This window comes from Ornithorhynchus anatinus, chromosome 6 (assembly GCF_004115215.2).
Source record: "Ornithorhynchus anatinus isolate Pmale09 chromosome 6, mOrnAna1.pri.v4, whole genome shotgun sequence".
NCBI classification, from domain to species: domain Eukaryota; kingdom Metazoa; phylum Chordata; class Mammalia; order Monotremata; family Ornithorhynchidae; genus Ornithorhynchus; species Ornithorhynchus anatinus.
In genome coordinates this window covers 19,194,334-19,214,650 of record NC_041733.1, presented here as the reverse complement: position 1 = coordinate 19,214,650, position 20,317 = coordinate 19,194,334, and the positions used below count along the sequence as shown (strand labels likewise).

Sequence of the window (20,317 nt, the reverse complement as noted above, 5' to 3'; positions counted from 1 at the left end):
TTATGGTGTTTGTTAAGCGCTTACTAGGTGCAGAACGCTATTCCAAGCGCTTGGGTAATAACAGTAAATAAGTTATGGTGTTTGTTAAGCGCTACATTATTATTCCTATGTGCAGAGAACTGTTCTCAGCGCTGAGGTAATAATCATGAATAACAATTATGGTATTTGTTAAGCACTTACTATGTGCAGAGCACTGTTCCAAGCGCTGGGGTAGCTGCAGGGTAATCACATTTTTTTAATCCCCATTTTTACAGATGAGGTCGCTGAGGCACCGAGAAGTTAAGAAACTTGCCCAAGGTCACACAGCAGACGATTGGCGGAGTCAGGATTAGAATCCACGACCTCTGACTCCCAAGTCCGTGCTCTTTCCACTAAGCCACGCTGGGGTAGATACAGGGTCATCAGGTTGTCCCACGTGAGGCTCACAGTCTTCATCCCCATTTTACAGATGAGGTCCCTGAGGCACCGAGAAGTCAGGTGACTTGCCCAAAGTCAAACAACTGACAGGTGGCAGAGGCAGGATTAGAACCCATGACCCCTGATTCCTAAATCCGTGCTCTTTCCACTGAGCCACGCCATTAAGCGTTTACTATGTGCCAAGCACTGTTCAATGCGCTGGGGTAGATACAAGGTCATCAGGTTGTCCCACGTGGGGCTCACAGCCTTAATCCCCATTTTACAGAGGAGGGAACTGAGGCCCAGAGAAGTGAAGTGACTTGCCCAAGATGGTACAGCAGACGTGTGGCGGAGCCGGGATTAGAACCCAGGGCCTTCTGACTCCCAGGCCCGTGCTTGATGATGGTCGAATAAGTACACCCCTGTGCCAGAGCCCTAGGCATCAAGCAAGCAAGCAATGCTACTTACTGAGCGCTTCTTGTGTGCAGAGCATGAGGGATCCAGTGCCATCTTCTGTCCAGGCCCACGAGGAGCCGCCGGCCTGGGCGGGTGGAGTCTCCGTTTTTCTTTCGTTCATACAGTTCAATCAAATTTATTGAGCGCTTACTGGGTGCAGAGCACGGTACTAAGTGCTTGGGGAAGTACAATACAGCAATAAACAGGGACGTTCCCTGCCCACAACCAGCTTACACTATAGATGAGGGGACACAGACAATACCAGTAAATAAAATAAAATGACAGATGCGTACATAAGTGCTGAGGGGCTGGAAGGGGCGAAGAGCAAAAGGAGCAAGTCGGGGTGATGCAGAAGGGAGTTGGAGATGAGGAAAAGTGGGGTTTGGTCTGGGGAGGCCTCTTGGAGAAGAGGGGACTTCAATAAGTCTTTGAAAGGTTTTCAAAGTTTTACTTCACTGTCTCCTGCTGTTGCCCTCATTTGCATGTGACACTAACAACAGTAGCAATAACAATTATTTTTGTATTGATTTCGTTATCTTTCTCTGTCATCACAGTGCCTAGTTTCAGGCTCCTCACCCTTCAAGCTTCCCTCTCCTTCCTCCCCCCCCAGCAGGTCCCACCTGCGTGGTGGAGTAGATAGAATACGGGCCTGGCAGTCAGAGCTTGTGGGTTCTAAGGCCGGCTACGCCACCTGTCTGCTGTGTGACCTTGGGCAACTATTTAACTTCTCTATGCCTCAGTTACCTCATCTGTAAAATGGGGTTTGAGACAGTGAGCCCACCCCCCCCACCCCCCCCCCCATGGGACAAGGACTATGTCCAACCTGCTTTGCTGGTATCTACCCTAGCACTTAGTACAATGACTGGCACATTGTAAGCACTTAACCAATACTGTTATTATTATTATTGTTAAGAACTCTCCTGCCAATCCTGGGTGGGCCCTGGGAAAGTTCATTCATTCATTCAATAGTATTTATTCAGCGCTTACTATGTGCAGAGCACTGTACTAAGTGCTTGGAATGTACAATTCGGCAACATTAGATTCGGCTCACAATCTAATCAGGGGAGACAGATGGCAGAGCAAAACAGAACGAAACAAAAACAAGATAACATTATCACGATAAATAGAATCAAGGGGATGTACACCTCATTAACAAAGTAAATAGGGTAATAAAAATATATACAAATGAGCACACTGCTGAGGGGAGGGGAAGGAGGAGGGGAAGGAGCAGAAGGAAAGGAGGCTTAGCTGGGGGGAGGTGAAGGGGGAAGGGAGGAGCAGAAGGAAAAGAGGGTAGCTCAGTCTGGGAAGGCCTCTTGGAGGAGGTGAACTCTAAGTAGGGCTTTGAACAGGGGAAGAGAGTTAGTTTGGCAGACGTGAGGAGGGAGGGTATTCCAGGACAGTGGTAGGATGTGGGCCAGGGGTTGACGGCGGGATAGGCGTGAACGGGGTGAGCGGCAGAAGAGCAGAGTGTGCAGGGTGGGCAGTAGAAAGAGAGAAGTGAGGTGAGGTAGGAGGAGGCAAGGTGATGGAGAGCTTTGAAGCCAAGAGTGAGGAGTTTTTGTTTCGTGCAGAGGTCGATAGGCAACCACTGGAGGTTTTTGAGGAGGGGAGTGACATGCCCAGAGCCTTTCTGTAGGAAAATGTTCCGGGCAGTGGAATGAAGAATAGACTGGAGTGGGGAGAGACAGGAGGAAGGGAGATCAGAGAGAAGGCTGACGCAAAAATCCAGCCGGGATATTATGAGAGCTTGATGTGGGAAGTCAACAGCTGGTCCCCTTTGTCCTCCCTGACAGCCGGGTGTGGTTTGGCTGCCCATTTCTGACCTCTGGCTGGATCCTGTCCCTCCTCACCCTAGGTTGGGCCCAGTCGGATGTTGCCTGGTGTGCACTGTCAGTCAATCCTATTGATTAAGTGCTTACTGTGTGCAAAGCACTGTACTAAGCGCTTGGAAAGTACAATTTGGCAGAGACAATTCCTACCCAACAACGGGATCACATTCTAGAAGGGGGAGAGAGACAACAAAACAAGTGTGCAGAGCACTGTACTAGGCACTTGGGAGAGTACAATATAACAAGACACATTCCCTGCCCACAGTGAGCTTAGTCTAGAAGGGGAGATAGGCATTAATATAAATAAATAAATGACAGATGTGTATATATAAGTGCTGTGGGCCTGGAAGGGGGATGAATAAAACGGGCAAGTCGGGGTGATGCAGAAGGGAGTGGGAGAAGAGAAAAGGTGGGCTTAGGCAGGGAAGGCTTCTTGGAGGAGATGTGCCTTCAATAAAGCTTTGAAGTGGGGGGGCGGGGAGAGTAAAGGCCAGGTGCCAAGTGAGTTGGCATCCTAGACCCAGAGTCCAACCCATCTCTCCCCCTACTCCAAGCCCTTCTTCTTGCAACTATGGCATCTGAAGGGCAATTTCTCTGATGATTTTTCTCCTGGACAGAAACGACACCAGGGGGAGCCTAGAGACAGTGGGGAAACTGAAGCTGACTGGCAGGAGGATTCACAGGCTTCTCTCTGCCCTCCAAATCTCGTCGCCTCACACACCAATATCAGCTTTAGCTCTTAGGGTTTTGCCCAAGCTCTGACTCAGACTCAACTGCTCTGGTTTCCTACCAGTCCTCTCCAAGGGTCGGGGCTGGCTCAGGGTCTGTGGGTGCCGGGGTGACGCGATGTGGGCAAACGTGGGCCCGTTGGTTAACCATCCCGGTTGGCACCGGGCCCTTCTTTCACCCAGAAAGGCCCAGCTCACACGCGATGCCACCCAGTGTGGGTGGACCTAAATTATGGCGCCAACGGAATGTCCCCATTGTTGGAGCCTTGGGTCCTCCCCTTAGGACAGGCTGGCTGCCGAGCAAATTGAAGTCCCAGATGCAGAGTCCGGCCATCTCTCCCCCTTCTCCAAGTCCCTCTTCTTGCAAATGTGGCTCCCTTATTTCTGCAGTTATTAAGCAACTGCCTGGGTTGCCCCCCCACCCCACCCCACCCACAGAACTGGTTGCATTTTTTGACCTGGGATAATTGTCATTTTACCTGGGTGGTTTTGCTGGGGCGGTGGCATAAAAGGGGATGAGGCCTGGGAAAAGGCAGGGAGATAAAGAACTTTTACTGAGAAGCAGGAGTGGAAAGAGTAAAGGCCTGAGAATCAGAGAACCTCTGTTCTAATCTCAGCTCTGCTGCTTGTCTGCTTGGAGACCTTAGGCAGGACACTTCACTTCTCTGTGCCTCAGTTCCCTCATTGACAAAGTCGAAATTCAAAACCTGTTCTCCCTCCCCATCTGCTAATCCTGTTGTGTTGTCCTCTCCCATGTCCTTAGTACAGTGCTTTGCACATAGTAAGTGCTTAATAAATACTACTGATTGCCTGATTACTTACCTGTGAACCCCATGAGGGACAGGGACTATGTCCAATCTGATTAATTTGTATCCACCCTGCCATTTAGAACAGTCCCCGGCACATAGTAAGCACTTAACAGTGCCTGGCACAGAATAAGCACTTAACAAATACCATCATCATTATTATTATTATTATCCAATACCATATCAAATACCATTTCGAATATCGAAAACAACAGACAAACAACATCTATTCCTATGCTTAGAACAGTGCTTGACACATAGTAAGCATTTAATAAATACCATAATAATAATAATGTGGTATTATTGCCATAATCCCATAAATACCATAATAATAATAATGTGGGACCTGATAATCTTAATACAGTGTTTGACACATAGTAAGCACTTAACAAATTCCACAATTATTGTATTACTTTTATTGTTATCCTTACTATTCTCCATTTCTGTTCCCCAGATTTTCCCCTATGCCCTATCCTGGGGTTTGTCTCCAGGTTTGTCATCCCCAGTCAGCTCTGAAGAACCTTTATTTTCCCAGGGGTGCACCTATCATCTGATTTCCTCTTTCCCTTCACTCCAGCTAGCTGCCTGGGACGGACTTCACCTCATCACGGCCTCCTTCTCCGCTGCCTCCAAGTTCAGCCTCTTTCTACTGCTCCCCCGGTCCTCATCTTATTCCTGTGTTTCCCTCTCCCTCCTCTTCCTCTTTCTCTCCCACCCGGCTACTTTTGATTTGTTGAATGTCTGTTCCGACATTAGGCTTTGGTGTAGGGAGCGTGAGGGAGCTGGAGGGGGTGGCAGAGGGGTGTTGGGAGTGGACAAAGGTCAGAGAGGGACCCCCCAACCCTACCCTACTGAGCTAGAAGCAGAATGGAAACCAAAGGGTTAGCACTTGTGGGGGCTGGGGAGAACAGGAGAATAAGGGAGAGAGGGGAAGGAAATACCCAGAAAAGAGAAGGAGGGGAAGGGGGAGAGGGGAAGCCACGGTGGGGGGAGAGGAAGGGGGGAGGAATGGCGCCTCAGCCATGATATCCGGCCCACCCAATACGGAAACACAGGCAGTGCCTCCCTGCTTAGCACTTCCTGCCCTGCCCACAGGCCCCCGCCTCTGCCTTGCCCTCCCACCCAGCCGATCACCTACAGGAGGCTGGTCTGTGGGGGTGGCATCTCCACCCCACCTCCTTCCCCTTGTCACCTCCCTTCTCCTCTGAACTGGGCTGAGCGATCCTGCCCTCTCTGGGGTCACCCACGCAGGTAACATCTCCATCTTGAGAGTTGGCTTTGGCTCAGGATGCCAGGGGAGGAGCTGGGATGGATGGGGGCTGGATGGGTGTTTGGTGTTTCTGGCTGGGGGTGAGGGATGGGGGTGTAGAGGACGATGAGCCAGGATGGTGACAGGGAGACTCTCAACTGCAGTGGCAGCAGCAGACAAGGGCATGGACTGAGGGGGTTGGTCGGGGGGCTGGGGGGGAATGTCTCCTTGGGCACAAGGAGGGCATGGATTGAGGGGGTTGGGGGAGACTGGCTTCTTGGGCACAAGAAGGGTATGTACTGCGTAGGGGGGTGGCTAGCTACTTGGGCAAAAGAAGGGTATAGATTGAGGAAGTGGGAGGCGACTGGCTGCTTGGGCACAAGGAGGGTATGGGCTGGGGAGTGGGGATGGAGGAGCTGGCTGCTTGGGCACAAGAAGGGTATGGACTCGGGAGCAGGGGGTGATGCCCGTTCAGATCTAAGACACAAAGGAAAGAGCAGGACTCCAAACCTCCTCAGTGGGTCAGAGCGGGACCATTTTCTACTGTGGACCTTGAGAGCCTAATTCTTTATGTCACTAGAATAGAGTGTGTCTCTGCTCCATTGGTGCCCACAGAGGGAGGGATTAATCAATTAGTCATATTTATTGAGTGCTTACTGTGTGCAGAGCACTGGAGTGATTGACTGATTCAGCCCCTGACTTCAGAGCTCTCAGGAACAAAGGCTGTTTCTCCCCTACTGACATCCCTGGTTTATGTCTTGATTCCAGGTGTCATGGCATCCACTGAATTTCTTGACAGAGTGCTCTCTAACGGTAAATATAATTGTTATTGTTATTATAATGATAGTGGTATTCATTAAGTGCTTATTATGTGACAAGCTCTGTACTAAGTGCTGGTGTAAGAACAAGATAATCAGATAAATATAATATAATAATAACCAGATAATAAATAGAGAAGGAATGTGGCCTAGTGGAAAAAGCACAGACCCTGGTGTCATAGGACCTGGGTTCTAATTACAACTGTGTGACCTGGGGCTTGTCACTTAACTTCTCTCTGCCTCAGTTCCCTCATCTACAGAATGGTGATTCAGTGCCCATTTTCCCTCCTACTTGGACTGTGAGTCCCATGTGGGATCTGATTACCTTGTATCTCCCCCTGCTCTTAGTACAGTGCTTGGCACGTAATAAGCATTTGATAAATACCACAATTATTTGTTGATATTATTATTGTCATTATCATTATTATTAATTTCACACATTCCTCCTTCTCCTGTGGGGCCTATGAATCTCCCCAGTGGCCAGAAGTCAGGGGACCAGGAAACCCCCTCCCCTCTTCCTAACCATTGCTAGACCTAAAAGAGGCCTAAGTAGCACAGAATGGAGTAATGAGCAGTGATTGGTGGAGTACAGATTTTTAGATAATGAAGATTTGGAGGAGAGAACCACACTGAGTGTTGATCGGCTGAGTAGATCACCACAGGCCTGGTAACTAACAATGAGTGTCATTTGGTTGGCTAAATAACACTGAGTGCTAACTGGCCAAATAGATAAGGGAGCCTGAAAGCCTGTGAATATCAGCAGTTTAGTAGATAAAGCTGAGTGCTGATTGATTCAAAAGGGTGGCTATTTGGCCAAGAAGGTGGAGGCTAAATTTAAGAACAAAGCCTCTCTGGGGAGGTCCCTGCCTGGGCCTTTCCTCCCCAAAACCATTTCCAATAGTAAAACCTCTCAAAACCCAACCCAGTTCCCAGACCCTAGCTCAGGAGACAGAGTAATCCAGTTTCTAGTTTAGTTCATTCATTCAGTCATATTTATTGAGCGCTTACTATGTGAAGAGCACTGTACTAAGCGCTTGGAATGTACAATTTGGCAACAGATAGAGATAATCCTTGCCCAACAGCAGGCTCCCAGTCTAAACGGGGGAGACAGACAGCAAAGCAAAACCGAACAAAAAACAACATCATCAAGATAAATAGAATCATGGAGATATACACCTCATTAACAAAATTAATAGGGTAATAAATACTATATACAAATAAGCACAGTGCTGAGGGGAGGGGAAGGGGAAGGGGAAGAGCAGTGGGGGGGGGGGAGCAGAGGGAAAGGGGGGCTCATCTGGGAAGTCCTCCTGGAGGAGGTGAGCTCTCGTAGGGCTTTGAAGAGGGGAAGAGAGTTAGTTTGGCGGAGGTGAGGAGGGAGGGCATTCCAGGACAGCAGGAGGACATGGGCCGGGGGTCGACCGTGGGACAGGCGCAAATGGGGGACCGTGAGGAGGTGAGCGGCCGAGGAGTGGAGTGCACGGGGTGGGCAGTAGAAAGAGAAAAGGGAGGTGAGGTATTCATTCATTCATTCATTCAATAGTATTTATTGAGCGCTTACTATGTGCAGAGCACTGTACTAAGCGCTTGGGATGAACAAGTCGGCAACAGATAGAGACAGTCCCTGCCGTTTGATGGGCTTACAGTCTAATCGGGGGAGACGGACAGACAAGAACAATGGCAATAAACAGCGTCAAGGGGTAGAACATCTCGTAAAAACAATGGCAACTAAATAGAATCAAGGCGATGTACATTTCATTAACAAAATAAATAGGGTAATAAATATATACAGTTGAGCAGACGAGTACAGTGCTGAGGGGATGGGAAGGGAGAGGGGGAGGAGCAGAGGGAAATGAGGGGAAAAGAGGGTTAAGATGTGGAGAGGTGAAGGGGGGGTGGTAGAGGAAGTAGAGGGAGAAGAGGAGCTCAGTCTGGGAAGGCCTCTTGGAGGAGGTGAGTTTTAAGTAGGGTTTTGAAGAGGGAAAGAGAATCAGTTTGGTGGAGGTGAGGAGGGAGGGCGTTCCAGGACCGCGGGAGGACGTGACCCAGGGGTCGACGGCGGGATAGGCGAGACCGAGGGACGGTGAGGAGGTGGGCGGTGGAGGAGCGGAGCGTGCGGGGTGGGCGGTAGAAAGAGAGAAGGGAGGAGAGGTAGGAAGGGGCAAGGTGATGGAGAGCCTTGAAGCCTAGAGTGAGGAGTTTTTGTTTGGAGCGGAGGTCGATAGGCAACCACTGGAGTTGTTTAAGAAGGGGAGTGACATGCCCAGATTGTTTCTGCAGGAAGATGAGCCGGGCAGCGGAGTGAAGAATAGACCGGAGCGGGGCGAGAGAGGAGGAAGGGAGGTCAGAGAGAAGGCTGACACAGTAGTCTAGCCGGGATATAACGAGAGCCCGTAATAGTAAGGTAGCCGTTTGGGTGGAGAGGAAAGGGCGGATCTTGGCGATATTGTAGAGGTGAAACCGGCAGGTCTTGGTAACGGATAGGATGTGTGGGGTGACCGAGAGGGACGAGTCAAGGATGACACCGAGATTGCGGGCCTGAGAGACGGGAAGGATGGTCGTGCCATCCACGGTGATAGAGAAGTCTGGGAGAGGACCAGGTTTGGGAGGGAAGATGAGGAGCTCAGTCTTGCTCATGTTGAGTTTTAGGTGGCGGGCCGACATCCAGGTGGAGACATCCCGGAGGCAGGAGGAGATGCGAGCCTGAAGGGAGGGGGAGAGGACAGGGGCGGAGATGTAGATCTGCGTGTCATCTGCGTAGAGATGGTAGTCAAAGCCGTGAGAGCGAATGAGTTCACTGAAGGAGTGAGTGTAAATGGAGAACAGAAGAGGGCCAAGAACTGACCCTTGAGGAACTCCAACAGTTAAAGGATGGGAGGGGGAGGAGGCTCCAGCGAAGGAGACCGAGAATGATCGGCCAGAGAGGTAAGAGGAGAACCAGGAGAGGACAGAGTCCGTGAAGCCAAGGTGAGATAAGGTATGGAGGAGGAGGGGATGGTCGACAGTGTCAAAGGCAGCAGAGAGGTCAAGGAGGATCAGAATGGAGTAGGAGCCATTGGATTTGGCAAGAAGGAGGTCATGGGTGACCTTAGAGAGAGCAGTCTCGGTAGAGTGGAGGGGACGGAAGCCAGATTGGAGGGGGTCTAGGAGAGAATGGGAGTTAAGGAATTCTAGGCATCGATTGTAGACGACTCGTTCTAGGATTTAGAACGATTTAGGATTTAGGAGGTAGGATGGGGCGAGGTGATGGAGGGCTTTGAAGCCAGGAGTGAGGAGTTTTTGTTTCGTGCGAGGAGAGTGACATGCCCAGAGCCTTTCTGTAGGAAGATCATCTGGACAGCAGAATGAAGAATAGACTGGAGTGGGGAGAGACAGGAGGAAGGGAGATCTGAGAGGAGACTGACACAATAATCCAGTCGGGATATTATGAGAGCTCGTACCAGCATGGTAGCAGTTTGGATGGAGAGGAAGGGGCAGATCTTGGTGATATTGTGAAGGTGAGACTGGCAGGTGTTGGTGACAGATTGGATGTGTGGGATGAATGAGAGCGCAACCGTGGCCTAGTGGAAAGAGCATGGGCCTGGGAGTCAGAAGATCTGGATTCTAAGCCCTGCTTTGATGCTTGTCTGCTGCGTGAACTTGGACAAGTCATTCCACTTCTCTGTGCCTCCACAAGCTCATTGGTAAAATGGGGATTAAATCTGTGAGCCTTAGGTGGGACACGGACTCTGTCCAACCTGATTATCTTGTATCTACCCCAGTACTTAGTACGGTGCCTGGGACATAGTAAGTGCTTAAAGAATACCAATAATTAAAAAAAAAAATCCCTCAGATCTCTCAGGTTCATTCATCCCCTTCTCCCTCCCCCCCAACCACACACTCCCTAATCTACCAAGCACTCCATCTTCACCCCCAAATTCTCAACATTAGCTCAGCGTCACCTATTGCGGGAGCCCAAGAGTTTGTCTAGTTCTGGGATCTTCCTGGGGTACACACAGCAAACAGCACCCACTCAAGTTCACCAGTCCAGCACTTAGTACTGTGCTTGGCACATAGTAAGCGCTTAAAAGTACCATAATCATCATCACCATCAGGTAGATGAACTAAGCAAATGCCATGGGTTATTGGACTAGGGGCCTTCCTTTGGACTAGGTCACATTGCTTCTGGGCAAACCAAAATTAGAAGGACTCTGAAATGTTTACTATTGGAAATGGACACCTTGTTTTTAAGCTGCTTCCGATTTCTGCTTCCTGCCCTAGGGGGCTGGGGGATTGGGGGAAGTGTCAACGGATTAATGCAACTTCAACTGACTGCTTAGGCACAAGAATGTCCCAACCGGGCTCTCTATATAAGCCAAATATATGGGCCATACATGCTTAGTGTCCTCCCTGGGCCTGAGCCCTGAAACTGATGATCACATATAACCTCCAAGGTACGGCCAAGCTTGAACACACGCATGTGTTTCCTTGATGTTGTAGACATGTGTGACTTTCATTCATTCAATAGTATTTATTGAGCGCTTACTATGTGCAGAGCACTGTACTAAGCGCTTGGAATGAACAAGTCGGCAACAGATAGAGACAGTCCCTGCCGTTTGAGGGGCTTACAGTCTAATCGGGGGAGACGGACAGACGAGAGCAATGGCAATAAATAGAGTCGAGGGGAAGAACATCTCGTAAAAACAATGGCAACTAAATAGAATCAAGGCGATGTACATTTCATTAACAAAATAAATAGGGTAATAAATATATACAGTTGAACAGACGAGTACAGTGCTGAGGGGATGGGAAGGGAGAGGGGGAGGAGCAGAGGGAAATGAGGGGAAAAGAGGGTTAAGATGTGGAGAGGTGAAGGGGGGGTGGTAGAGGAAGTAGAGGGAGAAGAGGAGCTCAGTCTGGGAAGGCCTCTTGGAGGAGGTGAGTTTTAAGTAGGGTTTTGAAGAGGAGAAGAGAATCAGTTTGGCGGAGGTGAGGAGGGAGGGTGTTCCGGGACCGCGGGAGGACGTGGCCCGGGGGTCGACGGCGGGATAGGCGAGACCGATGGACGGTGAGGAGGTGGGCGGCGGAGGAGCGGAGCGTGCGGGGTGGGCGGTAGAAAGAGAGAAGGGAGGAGAGGTAGGAAGGGGCAAGGTGATGGAGAGCCTTGAAGCCTAGAGTGAGGAGTTTTTGTTTGGAGCGGAGGTCGATAGGCAACCCCTGGAGTTGTTTAAGAAGGGGAGTGCCATGCCCAGATCGTTTCTGCAGGAAGATGAGCCGGGCAGCGGAGTGAAGAATAGACCGGAGTGGGGCGAGAGAGGAGGAAGGGAGATCAGAGAGAAGGCTGACACAGTAGTCTAGCCGGGATATAACGAGAGCCCGTAGCGGTAAGGTAGCCGTTTGGGTGGAGAGGAAAGGGCGGATCTTGGCGATATTGTAAAGGTGAAACCGGCAGGTCTCGGTAACGGACAGGATGTGTGGGGTGAACGAGAGAGACGAGTCAAGGATGACACCGAGATCGCGGGCCCGAGAGATGGGGAAGGATGGTCGTGCCATCCATGGTGATAGGGAAGTCTGGGAGAGGACCAGGTTTGGGAGAGAAGATGAGGAGCTCAGTCTTGCTCATGTTGAGTTTTAGGTGGCGGGCCGACATCCAGGTGGAGACATCCCGGAGGCAGGAGGAGATGCGAGCCTGAAGGGAGGGGGAGAGGACGGGGCGGAGATGTAGATCTGCGTGTCATCTGCGTAGAGATGGTAGTCAAAGCCGTGAGAGCGAATGAGTTCACCGAAGGAGTGAGTGTAAATGGAGAACAGAAGAGGGCCAAGAACTGACCCTTGAGGAACTCCAACAGTTAAAGGATGGGAGGGGGAGGAGGTGCCAGCGAAGGAGACCGAGAATGACCGGCCAGAGAGGTAAGAGGAGAACCAGGAGAGGACAGAGTCCGTGAAGCCAAGGTGAGATAAGGTATGGAGGAGGAGGGGATGGTCGACAGTGTCAAAGGCAGCAGAGAGGTCAAGGAGGATTAGAATGGCTTGTTCTTATAATAGTAATGTTGGTATTTGTTAAGTGCTTGTGTCTACTTGTGTCACTGCTTGTGTCACTGCTTGTGTCACAAGTCACAACAAGTGACTTGTTCTTATAATAATAATGTTGGTGTTTGTTAAGCGCTTACTATGTGCAGAGCACTGTTCTAAGCACTGGGGTAGATTCAGGGTAATCAGGTTGTCCCACGTGAGGCTCACAGTCTTAATCCCCACTTTACAGATGAGGTAACTGAGGCACAGAGAAGTTAAGTCACTTGCCCACAGTCACACAGCTGACAAGTGGCAGAGCCAGGATTCAAATCCCTGATCTCTGACTCCCAAGCCCATGCTCTTTCCACTGAGCCACGCTGCTTCCCCATTTATCAGTGATATTTATTGAGTGTTTTCTGTGCGCATAGCACTGCAGTAAACACTTGGGTGAGTACGATACAACTGAGTTGGTAGATACATTCTCTGCCTACAGAGAGAGTGGGGAGACAGACATTGAAATAATAATAATTATGGTATTTGTTAAGCGCTTACTATGTGCCAGGCCCTGTACTAAGGGCTGGGGAGGATACAGACAAATTGTGTTAAATTACAGATATGTGTATAAATACTTTGGGGTGAGGGTGGGGTGAATATTAAGTGCTTAAAGGGTACAGCTCCAAGAACATAGGTGACACAGAAGGGAGAGGGAGTAGGGGAAATGATGGCTTAGCCAGGGAAGATTTCTTGGAGGAAATGTGATTTTAGTAAGGATTCGAAGGTGGGGAGAGTCGTGGTTTGCTGTATGTGAAGTGGGGAGGAAGTACCAGACCAGAGGGAGCACATAGGCAAGGGGTCAGTGGTGAGATGGAGACTGAGGTCTGGTGAGTTGGTTGCCATTAGAAGAGAGTGGTGTGTGAATTGGTTTGTAGTAGAAAATCAGTGAAGTAGGAGGGAGTGAGTTGATAAAGTGCTTTAAAGTTGATGATAAGGAGTTTCTGTATGATGCAGAGATGGATGAGCAATTGCTGGAAATTCTTGAGGTGTGGGGAAACATGAATGAACATTTTTTAGAAAGATGATCCAGACAGCAAAGTATGAACTGGAGTAGAGAGAAACAGGAGACCGGGAGATCAGCAAGGAGGCTGATGCAGTGTTCCAGGTGGGTTATATATAATAAATAGTTGGATCAGGACAGTAACAATTTGAGTGGAGAGGAAAGGGAAGATTTAAGTGATGTTGTGAAGGTAGAACTGACAGGATTTAGTGACAGATTGAGTATGTGGGTAGAAAGAGAGAGATGAATCAAGGATAATGCCAAGTTTACGGGCTTGTGAGACATGGAGGATAGCGGTGTTGTCTACAGTGATGAGAAAGGCAGGGGGAGGGCAGGGTTTGGGTGGCAAGATGAGAAGTTCTATTTTGGACATGTTTAGTTTGAGGTATCAGCAGGACCTCCAAGTAGAGATGTCCTGAAAGCAGGAGGAAATGCAAGACTGCAGAGAGGAAGAGAGATCAGGAATGGAGATGGAGATTTGGTAATCATCTGCATAGAGATGGCAATTGAAGCCATGGAACAGAATGAGTTCTCCAAGGGAGTAGGTGTAGATGGAGAATAGAAAGGGAACCAGAACTGAGCCTTGACGGGCCTTCACAGTAAGAGGGTGGGAGGCAAAGGAGGAGTCCGGGAAAGAGACTGAGAATGAATCAGAGGCCAGAGAGATAGAAGGAGAACTGGGAGAGGGCTGTGTCAGTGAAGCTGAGATTGGACAACATTTCCAGGAGAAGGGGGTGATCAGTAATGTCGAAGGCCACTGAGGTTGAGGGGGATTAAGAAGGCGTAGAGGTCGTTGGATTTGTTAAGAAGAAGGTCATTGGTGACCTTGGCAGTTTTGTGAAGTTGAAAGGGGTGAAAGCCAGAGTGGAGAGGGTCAAGAGATAATTGGAGAGGAGGAAATGGAGACAGTGGGTGTAGATAACTCACTCAAGAACTTTGGAGAGGAAAGGTAGGAGGGAGATGGGGTGATCACTGGAGGGAGCCATGAGGTCAAGGGAGGGTTTTTTTTAGGATAGGGAAGACATGAGCATGTTTAAAAGCAGTGGGGAAGAAGTCATTTATTCACTCAGTAGTACTTATTGAGCGCTTACTATGTGCAGAACACTGTACTAAGCGCTTGGAATGGACAATTCGGCAACAGATAGAGACAATCCCTGCCAACGACTGGCTCACAGTCTAGTCGGGGGGAGACAGACAGCAGAGCAAAACAGAATAAAACGAAAACAAGACAACATTATCAAGATAAATAGAATCTAGGGGATGTACACCTCATTAACAAAATAAATAGGGTAATAAATAATATATACAAATGAGCACAGTGCTGAGGGGAGGAGAAGGGGGAGGAGCAGAGGCTGGGGGGGAGGGGAGGAAAGGGGGAGCAGAGGGAAAGGAGGCTCAGCTGAGGGGAGGGGAAGGAGCAGAGGGTGGAAGTGGAGCAGAGGGAAAAGGGGAGGCTCAGTCTGGAAAGGCCTCTTGGAGGAGGTGAGATCTCAGTAGGGCTTTGAAGAGGGGAAGAGAATTAGTTTGGCAGACATGAGGAGGAAGGGTATTCCAGGACAACGGGAGGATGTGGGCCAGGGGTCGACAGCGGGATAGGCTCAAACTGGGGACGGTGAGGAGGTGAGCGGCAGAGGAGCGGAGCCTATGGAGTGGCAGTAGAAAGAGAGAAGGGAGGTGAGGTAGGAGGGGGCAAGATGATGGAGAGCCTTGAAGCCAAGAAAGAGAACAGTCCACTCTTTCTAGTTCACTAGAAAAAGAACAGTTGAGGATGATAGGGAGAGAAGAAAGGAGAGGGGCAAGTGTTTTGATAAGGTGTAAAGATGTGGAGTCAGAGGTGCAGGTGGAGGAGGTAGATTTTGAGAGGAAGCCGGAAATCTCTTGGGTTACTGCTGAGAAAGATGGGAGAGTCAAAGACGGGGTAGGAGGAGAGGGAGAGACTGGAGAAGAGCAGGGGAGATTTTAAAGAGATGATACCTGTTGGTTTCAATTGTATCAATAAAGTATGTGGCTAAGTCATAGTAAATGCTTAACAAATGCCACTATTAGTAGTGTTATTGTTATTCTTATTATTACTATGCACTTACTATGTGCCAAACACTGTTCTAAGTGTTGAGGTAAATACAAGTTAATCAGGTTGGATACAGTCCCTGCCCGACATGGGGCTCAGAGTCTAAGTAGGAGGGAGAACAGTAGAAGTAGAGACACAGTAAAGAAGCAGCGTAGTTTAGTGGATTGGGCACGGGGCTGGGAGTCAGAAGGACCTGGGTTCTAATCCCAGCTCTGCCACTTGCCTGCTGGGTGACCTTGGTCGTGTCACTTCACTTCTCTGTGCCTCATTTGCCTCATTTGTAAAATGGGGATTAAGATTATGAGCCCCATGTGGGACAGTGACTATGTCCAACCTGATTATTTTGAACTTTCCCCAGTGCTTAATACAGTACTGTCACATAGTAAGCCCTTAACAAACACCATTAAAAAACCCAAAACAAGTATTGAACCCCCATTTTACAGGTGAGGAAACTGAGGCATAGATCATTTAAGTGATTTGCCCAAGGTTACCCAGCAGGCAATTGGCAGAGCTGGGGTTAGAACCTAGGACTCCCAGGCCGGTGCTTTTTCCACTAAGCTTCATGTTCCCCTCTCACTTGCTCTCCCTGGGCAGAAACAAGGCGGTCCGTTCCTTGGAAGAGTTCCAGTCCAGTATCTTCCTGCAGCCCTCTCTTCTCTCAATTCATTCATGGGGAAGATGGGAGAGGTTAAAAGACAGGACTGGATTACTACTGCCTTCTGAAACGGCAATGGGCAGGAGAAGAGAAGAGGGCCTGATCATGGATTTCCTTATGGACCGGATAGGCTGGACCCAGGGTGGTGCTGCCCTCTTAAACGTGGTTTAGTGGAAAGAGCACGGGCTTGGAAGTCAGAAAACATGGGTTCTAATCCCACCTTCACCACTTGTCTGCTGTGTGACCTTGGGCAAGTCACTTAACTTCTCTGTGCTTCAGTTACCTCATCTGTAAAATGGGGATTAAAAGTGTGAGCTCCACGTGGGACAACTTGATTACCCTGTATCTACCCTAGCACTTAGAACAGTGCTTGGCACATTGTAAGCGCTTAACAAATATAATCATTATTATTATCAGCCAGATCATGGCACTGACAGTTTCGATTTCAGAGGCGCAGAACCCTCACAAAATAATAATAATAATTGTACTTGTTAAACTCTGACTGTGTGCCGGGCACTGTACTAAGCACTGGAGTAGATACCGACAAATCGGGTTGGACACAGTCCCTGTCCCATGTGGGGCTCACAGTCTCAATCCCTGTTTTACAGGTGAGCCGACTGAGGCTTAGAGAGATGAAGTGACTTGCTCAAGGCCACACAGCAGACAAGTGGCGGGGCCGGGATTAGAATCTACGACCTTCTCAATCCCAGACTTGTGCTCTATCCACTGTCCTCGTGGGTTTTGGGAAAGCCGGGGGAGATTGAATCTTTTTGCAGATTTGTGCTCAACGAAGCTCCTGGCAGATAGGGTCATTTCCCCTGCCCCTTTGCTTCGCAATGCAATTGGTCTCCAGCAGGAGGCATCCCACCCTCACCCACCCAGGGGTTGCTGATGCTGCCCCCCCTTCCCCACCCCCGCCCCCCATTTCCTGACCCAGGGTTACTTAAAGGCCAGGAGTGGGTAGGAAACCACAACTTTTCCCAGATCTCTGCCCATCCCTTCTGTTTTCCCTGCCCGGCCCTGTGCCAGGGGCCTTCATTGGCATGCTGCACCAAGTGGCTACTTAGGGGCACGTTCCCAAGCTCTTAGGCCCAGCAGGCTGTGCCCAGATCGACCCAGCCCCTGGTGCCTTTCCAGCAGAAGTCTGGCCCTCAGGCTCTGCCCGCCTCAGAGGCGGTGGACAGGAGCTCCTGGCGCCAGTGCCTGCTGCCACTTCCTTTGCCCTTCTCTTGCTGTGAGACTCTCTGGGCAGAACTGGGGGCCCTGGCTCCTCCGCACCCCAACTACCACTGCTCTGCTTCTTGGGTCACCGCCTGACCTGACCTCTTCCTGCCACCTGGGTGCAGGAAAGCTGCCCACTCTGCCAAGCCTTAGCCCCCCTGTCCGGGGTTCTTATGATCCATGACCTTGGGGGTCTCTGAGCAAGCCCCCCAGGCTCCTGCCTCTCTGGGAGTTGTGGCAGGAGGACTGGAAACGGCAACATCTTACCCCCACTTCAGAGCGGTCGGACCATCGGGCCCAGCTCTCTCTGCCAAAGCTGCTGCTGTGGATCTGGAACTGAGGGAGCTAGGGTGGGCCCTGCTGCTCTGCTGACCCTACTGCTCCTGCTGACCCCACTGCTGCCCCTGCTTCCCCAGCTGCCCCTTTCCCTGTCACCCCTGCAGCTCCTCCCCCTGTTGCTTTCATCCTTTTATTACCCCACATACTCCCTTCGCCCAGACACCACCCCCAAACACCAGCCCCACCCACCAGCCCGGCAGCTGAACCCAGGAGTTCAAGCAGAGGCCAAGCCCAAGGAGGTGGGAGGGGTTAGTGGGGCAAGGGACCAGGGCCCTTGAGGTCTTTCACAAGAACCAGGAGGCAAGGGGGGGAACTGAACTGGAGGCCTGGAGCGACAGCCATCCATACTCCAAGGTCTTGGCTTGGACTGTAGAGTCCAGGAGTATGAACATCCAAACAGCTCCAGCTCCCCCCTCCAGAGAACAGTGCAGGCAGGAGGCAACCTTTCAAGAAAGGAAGCTCCCCCTTCTCTCCTCAGCCTCCCTCCCCTCTCCCACCCCACCCCCTGAGTTGCGGATATTGGCTTTGAGAGAACACTTCTCAAGTTTGCATAAGAAAAACCTCAGGATGTCAGGGTCCTTGGCGTCATCTAGTCCAGTCATCTAGTCCAGCCCCCAGCCTCTAGGCAGGGGTCTAAGCCCCACTAATAATGTTGGTATTTGTTAAGCGCTTACTAGTCCAATGGGGTTGGGCCTGGTCTTCTGGGGTCTTCTGTAGCTGGACTCAGGGGTGGGCTCCCTGATCCTGAATTCCCCCCTAGTCCCTGGGAGGATAGCTGCTTTAGTCTCCAGGCCTGAACGTTCCTGCAGGGCAGAGTGCAGTCTGTGCTCTAATGGGGATTCCGGGGGGGGGCGGGGGCAAACCATGCCTCTGCATCCAGCAGTAGCCTCTCAATGAAGCCTTGATGATTAAGTTTTCACCAAGATCTTGCCTCATTCCCTCCTGCTGCCGTTGAAATCCATTTCCACTAATCCACTGGAGATGGAGCCCTGGATCCTCTCTACTTAAGTTCTGGCCGTTCCCCTCAGCCTTCTCTTCTCCTACTTTCCCAGTTTCTCGGAGTGGGACCAACTCAACAGCTCTTGGAAGCTGAGCTGGGGTGGGGGGCTCCAACCTTCTCTCCCCAGATGGGGGCAGCAAGGCGGGGGGAGGGAGGGGGCAGTGAGACAGGGCCGATGAGTTGAGATGATGGTGATGATATTTGTTAAGCGCTTACTATGTGCCAAGCACTGTTCTAAGCACTGGGGTAGATGCAAGGTAATCAGGTTGTCCCACGTCTTAATCCCCATTTTACAGATGAGGTAACTGAGGTATAGAGAAGTTAAGAGATTTGCCCAAAGTCACACAGCTGACAGGAGGCAGAGCTGGATTAGAACCCATGACCTCTGACTCCCAAGCTCGTGCTCTTTCCACTAAGCCCCACTGCTTCTCATAAACAAATTCTGTTGGACACAGTCCCTGTCCCAAATGGGCCTCACAGTCTCAATTCCCATTTTACAGATGAGGTAACTGAGGCCCAGAGAAGCAAAGTAATAATAATAATAATGTTGGTATTTGTTAAGCGCTTACTATGTGCAGAGCACTGTTCTAAGCACTAGGGTAGACACAGGGGAATCAGGTTGTCTCACGTGGGGCTCACAGTCTTAATCCCCATTTTACAGATGAGGTCACTGAGGCACAGAGAAGTTAAGTGACTTGCCCACAGTCACACAGCTGACAAGTGGCAGAGCTGGGATTCGAAGTCATGAGCCCTGACTCCAAATCCCGTGCTCTTTCCACTGTGCCACGCTGCTTCTCAGCAAAGTGATTTGCCCCAGGTCACATAGCAGTTGAGTGGCGGAGCTGAGATTAGAACCCATGACCTTCTGCCTCCCAAGCCTGGGCTCTAGCCACTAGGCCATTATTAAGTGCATTATTAGCCACCTTCAGGTAGAACTGGGCCTGAAAACCCAAATCTGGCGATTTCCAGAGCAGGGTCGGTTCCACTGGACCAATACTTCACCTCACTCATCTCCTTCCCACACACTCCGCTCCCCCAGCCCCAGTTTACCCAGAATCTATTCCCAGCTCTGCCCTGACTGGCTGGGTGATCTTGGGGGAGTTGCTGTCTCTCTCTGGGTGCTTTGGGGTCTCCCTCTGGACCTGAGCAAGGGAAGCTGTCACTCACAGTCTAGTGGGGTTCATTGCAGAGCCCTCTTTAAGCTTGGAGGAGAAGAAAGAAGAAGAGAAAGAGGAAGAAGAGGACGAGGAGGCAGGAGGCGTCCCTGGGGTTGGGCCAGACTACGCAGTCCAGAAGGAGCAAGAAGCCCCCTACCCAGCCGAAGACAAGCCGGGAGCAGCTTCTACAGATGTGCCAGCGGATATGCCTGCTGCCAAGGCTGGCGGGAGCAGCTCTAGGGGCTCCTTGGGTGTTGGGTGTCTGGAACTGGGTTCCACACTGGGTGGGATGGGAGAAGAGGAGGAGAAGGAGGAAAAAGAGGAGCTGGAGGAGGAGAAGGAGGAGGAGGAGGAGGAGGATGGGGGCACTTGTCTGGAGGAAGAGCAGGACAGTAGCCCCTTGTGCTCTGAGGATGATAGTGATGGGGGAGGCCAGGGTGGCATCCTGGGAGCAGAGCTCCAGCTCCGTCTTGAGCTGCACCTCTCCCAACTCAGAGCCTCCAAGGGGGCCACAGATGCCTCGGTAGCGGGAATCATCGACACCCCT

General features: G+C 50.6%; 1 long non-coding RNA gene across 1 annotated transcript; it reads left to right on the top strand.

Moving 5' to 3' along the window:
* Nucleotides 1–5,299: 5,299 nt before the first annotated feature.
* Nucleotides 5,300–20,089, top strand: LOC114812933. The gene is made up of 3 exons (XR_003760540.2): nucleotides 5,300–5,469; nucleotides 6,236–6,280; nucleotides 19,803–20,089. It is a non-coding gene; the product is annotated as an uncharacterized LOC114812933 (long non-coding RNA).
* Nucleotides 20,090–20,317: the final 228 nt, after the last annotated feature.